At 38.8% G+C, this 5776-nt stretch overlaps 1 pseudogene; it reads right to left on the bottom strand.

The window, feature by feature from the left end:
* Window positions 1-1368: 1368 nt before the first annotated feature.
* LOC105521055 lies at window positions 1369-1910 on the bottom strand (annotated as a pseudogene).
* Window positions 1911-5776: the final 3866 nt, after the last annotated feature.

Raw genomic sequence — 5776 nt, 5'->3', positions numbered from 1 at the left:
TGGGATTACAGGTGTGAGCCACTGCACTCAGTCAAGGCTATCCTTTTTTTTTTTTTTGAGATGGAGTCTCGTTCTGTTGCCCAGGCTAGAGTGCAGTGGCATGATCTCGGCTCACTGCAACCTCTGCCTCCTGGGTTCAAGCAATTCTCTGCCTCAGTCCCAGAGTAGCTGGGATTATAGGCGCCCGACACCACGCCCGGCTAATTTTTTTGTATTTTTTAGTAGAGACGGGGTTTCACCATCTTGGCCAGGCTGGTATTGAACTTCCAACCTTGTGATCCGCCCCCCTCGGCCTCCTAAAATGTTGGGATTACAGGCGTGAGCTACCTCACCCGGCCCAAGGCCATCTTTTTTTATGGAATCTTGGATGCTTGCAGTCTGAGTGAGAGACAAGTAAAACACATATGGAGATAGGGTGCTACTGAGGGCTGTGGATGGAGGTGCACAGTCCACTTGCCTTGCTCTCATTACCACGGGTGAGGTCCCAGATATCCCACCAATGTGTCTCAATGAGCACAAGAGTTGGAGACCATGGGCCTGCTCTGGCCACATGCTGACCAAGGGACAGTAGGGCCCTATGTCTTTGAGCAGGCTGCAGGCAGGCAGGTAGGTAGGGAGGTGGCCTGGGGGAGAATGAGACAACCATGGCCTCCAAGACTAGTGCTTATGAACCATGGGAGCGCAGGGACAAGCACAAGGCTATGAGATGCAGAGTAATCTAAGGACAAGTGCGTCACAGACATCTCCATTGTGACCATGCAGAACTGATGGCAGTCTTGCTGTGCTACCACCTTGTGTTCCCAAAGGGAATAGCCAAGCCAGTAATTAGCATCCAGACCATAACTGCAAACCCATGCTAAGCAAGGTCTCTCTTCTCTGAGTTGAAGTGTTAACATAAATTTTTAACTATTTTTAAAAAATGAGTTTGGGTTAAAAAGCAACCACCAAAATGGGTATCAATGCAGCTCTGAAGTTAGAGGCATCCCAGCTTTCCCAAATCAGTGACTCTCAGAGGCCAGGTACCCATGAGCCTACATCCCCTCTCACCACTGAAGAATGAGTTGATTTTCTTTTTACAGCAGAAAATTAAAAAAAAACAAAAAACTAACCAACCAAACAAATGAAAAACCTGAGTAATATTGCATAGGAGTAGCAGAAACTGCCTCACTGGAAACAAAAACTATTTATATTAAATAAAAAGTCTGGCCAAGGCTATGTATGCCACATTTACAGCACAGTATGATGCACATGGTGACCAAACCATGGAGGCAGGTTCTGGCATTCACACCACAGAGCTTCACATTTGCCACATAAGGATAAAGTGAAGGGGAACAGGAGCAATGAGAGGGACAGGGTGGGGTGTTGCATTCACTTCTGGTTCCAGAGTTGATTGGACAGCCAGTCCAGTCCTTCTCAGAGCCTGTCTCCACTAATGGTATGGGTGGCCTAAATGCACCAGCTCCTGTGGCACAGGTAGTGCAACCCCAGCTCGTCTGTGATCTTGGCTGCATTCCTGGCATTGGGGAGGCCCTGCTTGTTGGCAAACACCAGGAGGCCTGCACCCAGAGGTCATCCTCAGGCGGCATCCTAAAGAGCTCCTCCCAGTCCTTCTTTCCGTGCTATCATTGCTGTCCTCTACGAAGATCAGTCCTTGTATATTCTGAAAGTAGTGGTGCCACAGAGGCCAGATGTTTTCTTGGCTGCCCATGTTCCACATGGTTAAGCTGATGTTCCTGTACTCCCTGGTTTCCACACTGAAGCTTGTGGTAGGGATGGTGGTCATGATGTCACTCAGCTTCAGCTTGTACAGGATCGTTGTTTTCCCTTCAGCACCGAGGCCCATGATGAGGATGTGCATTTCTTGTTTTGCCAAAAAGGCTTTCAAAGAGGTTGACAAAGATACTCCCCATGCTTGTGGACAGCTGGAAGGATGCTGGCCAGGGACACCTCAGTGACGGCTGCTCTGAGCTATGTGTTGGTTTTGCTCCCTAATACATTTTAAACATGAAAATCATGCAAAGTACCTTTTTCTATCACAATGGAATGAAACAAGAGATCAATAGCAGAGGGAAAACTGGAAAATTCATGAATATATGGAAATTGTAAAACACACTCTAAAATAACCAATGCATCAAAAAATTAATAGCCAGGGAAATCAGAAAATATTTTGTGACAAGTGAAAGTGAAAACATAACACAGCATAATTTATAGAATGCAGTGAAAACAGTGCTGAGAGAAATATATAGTTATAAATGTTTACACTAAAAAAATCTCAAATCAACAATCTAGCTTTATACCTTAAGAAACTAGGAAAAAATGTTCAAATTAAATGCAAAGCTAGCAGAAAGAAGAAAATAATAAAGATTAGAGTAGAAATAGATGAAATAGAAAATAAGAAACAAAATTAATAAAACAAGAACTAGTTCTTTAAAAATATAAACAAAAATTAAGAAACCTTTAGCTAGACTATGAAAAAAATGAGAAGACTAAAATTAGAAATGCAAGAGGGAATATTACTACTGATTTTACAGAATAAAAAAGAATTATAAAAATGTACTATGAACAAAAGTATAATGAATTTGTGTGCCAACACATTGGATAACCTACCCATTCCATATTCTTAGCACAATAGATTATAATTTATTTCCCCAAATATAAATAATGTCTTTTATGTTCTTTCTATATATATGCTGTTCTTTTTTTTCTAACACCCTTTCATTGCCTTCCTCATTCACAAAAGACCAACTAATTCTTCATATTTCAGCTAATATGGCGTTTTTCCCTGAAAAATCTAAGTAGAATGAGTAATGAGGGAGAGAATGAAGATATACTTTAGAGAAAAGGGCCTGTAACTGAAGAAGGAAAGGCAAGGGTGTATGTAAATTTGAGCATGAATGGAGGTTGCCCATGAAGTCTTAGAAAAGTTAATCAGTTGTAATGGGGGAGAAAGATAGAAAAAGGAAATGGGTGGAAATACAGAGGTGGGCAGATGAAGAACTTTTTCTTTGATACTTTGATTTTTTCAACATCATCAATTTTTAAAAATTAGGCATGTGTTTGCATGGTGGGACATGCCTGTAGTTCTGGCTACTTGGGAGGCTGAGGTGGGAGGACTGCTTGAGTCCGGAAGGTCAAGGCTGCACTGAGCTGTGATGGTGCCACTGCTTTCCAGCCTGGGTGACACAGAGAGATCTTGTCTCAAAAAATAAAAAATAAAAAAATTAGGCATGTGGAATGGCACTTCTTTCAGAAATATGTGTCCAAATGTCTAGAAACAACTGAGTCTCACAAAGTCCAGAGTTGCTTGTGGGTCTCTACCTCCACAACTTTCACCATACATTTGATGATAAGATAGAAGAAAATGAGCAGTAAAACAATACCTTCATGTTAGTAATTTAGGGACGATGAAAAGGAAGAAATAAAATCTGGACTTTTGACATCTTCTTGACATTCAGGACAGACTTAATAGCAGAATTTTTTCCTCTTTGGAGGGATGAAACAAAAATTTAGTCATGTTGAGTGAGTTCAAGCTTCTTGAATTGGGGGAGAAAAGCAAAAACAACGAAGCTGATACATTATCCCGTTGAATTTCTTTTATTAAAGTTTAGAGAATGCCTGTGACTAATTTCTTGGTCTTCACAGACTTAGCATTGTGTGCAGATCAAGCAGCAGAAATGAGGAAAGAGGTACAGGTGGTAAGTCTTGGAAGACAATGAGAAGGTAAACATTGTAGCTTCAAAGGAACTGCCTGCCTTCACAGTGGTGATAAAGCTCAAGGATGACTCCTCCCTACCGTGAGTTAAATGAGGTGTGAGAGGAGAAAAAAAAGTCTCTACTTGGTAGAACAGTGAATGAAGTTAGAACTAGGTTTTAGTTAAGGCAGAGAAGTGAAGTGTACCTTTTAGAAAAATATTGATTCATTTTCAAATATTTATTAACATACGTTCTGTATGAGACCCTAATCTAGATAAACAGATAATATATTTCTTCTCTTCTACAACCTTGCTACTGGAAAATGCATTACAATGAAAGTAAGTCTCAGACAAAATCCTGACAAACTTAAAAATATTTATTAACAAGCAGACACAAAAACAGTCATGTAACCTATTTTTGTAAACTGGAGAGAAGTCCATGTTCTTTGTCCTCACGGTCTCTGATATGCAGATGCAATGATATCTGACAGTAGGAACTAGTTGGATCTGGAAATAATTGCCTATGGGGAATAGAAAATCAGCGTTTCTCAAACTATTTGTTGTAATAACCAGGATTTTAAAAATTTCTACCCAGTCATAGACCAATACTTTTGTAAAACATAGTAGAAATAAAGTACTAGAAGTCTTGACCTCTAATAATGGTAACGTGGCTATAGTAGACTAGTCTTCCTGATTACAACAAGTATAAACTTCAGACTAAATGTAAAAAGCAATTTTTGAATGCATTGGTGAGCAACCATTGAAAGAAGGGAGGCATGCTAAGTGAAAACCACATTTGCCTAATTATTCTGCTGACTATAACTCCTAGTCTGTCTTGCACATGGGCAATGGCTTAAGCAGAAAGTTGCAGTTTTAATGAACTGATGAGTTATAGGTCAGGATTTGGGGATGACAGAAAAGCTGGAAATTGAATGGGATAGCTCAGAGAAGAACAGGGGATCTCCAAATTTGCATACAGTTGCACATCCTTGGATGAAACCTGAACTTCGTATGGTCATAACAACACTTCTGGAGTGATACTTCCAATAGAAATAAAGAAATGGCAGCCTGAAAGAGCTGGTCAGAGATTTTGAAAATTTCCCAGTGCTGGAGAGACAGAGTTTGGAATTGCTGTTCTATCACGTAAGAAGGAATCAGAAAACACCTTGATTTTTCCACTGAAACCCCAAACAGTCAGCCTTAGGAATAAGGATCACATTCTAAAACTAAGGTTTATACCTTAGCACAAAGGGAAAAATGGAAACAGACCCTCCCTAATGAAGTCTAAAATCAAATTTCAACAGGATTAAGATGATCAGTCTTGATATAACTGCACACGAGAATAGACCCCAGAACTTTCCAGAGGAAGATAAAATCTAGAATAGGTATAGCATGTTCTACAATGTATACTTTAGAATTTAAAAATTACTAGTCTTTGGACACATAGAAGAAAAAATAATAGTAAATAGAAACAGACTTACAGAGGACCCAGATATTGAAACTAACAGAAGATTTTAAAGTAGGAATGTTACATTTGTTTTAACAAATTTGCAGAAAAGGTGGATATAATAGATGAGGATATGGGATATCTTTGGAAATACATAAACTTCAAAAAGAATCAAGTGGAAATTAAAAATATGGTATCTGAAATAAAAACATAATTGAATAAAATGAACCTTTCAAAAAAATTCAGAGAAAAAAATCCATTTCCATAAAGATAGGTCAATAGAATTTTTCAAAGTGAAACAAAAAAGAAAAAAAGACAGAAAATTAAAGATCCTCCGTGACCCGTGGTACCATATTACATAATAAACACATATAATTTAAGTCCCAGAAAGAAAAAAGACAGAAAATAGAACCAAATAAGTTTCAAAGAATAACTAACAGAATGTTTTTCAAATTAGATTAAAAACATCAACTCACAGATGCAAAAAGCTTACTAAGCATTAAACAGAATGAATCCAGAGAATGCTATAGCTGGCCACATCAAGAGTTAGAAAGTTTGAAGGCAGTCAAAGAAAAAGAGATGCATTACAGACACATTACAGTGAAAGGAAACTATTAGTGATCCTATAATACAAAAA

Source organism: Colobus angolensis, unplaced genomic scaffold (assembly GCF_000951035.1).
Source record: "Colobus angolensis palliatus isolate OR3802 unplaced genomic scaffold, Cang.pa_1.0 Scaffold394, whole genome shotgun sequence".
Classification (NCBI taxonomy): domain Eukaryota; kingdom Metazoa; phylum Chordata; class Mammalia; order Primates; family Cercopithecidae; genus Colobus; species Colobus angolensis.
The sequence above is the reverse complement of the archived record's forward strand: the minus strand, read 5'-3'. Positions and strand labels throughout refer to the sequence as shown.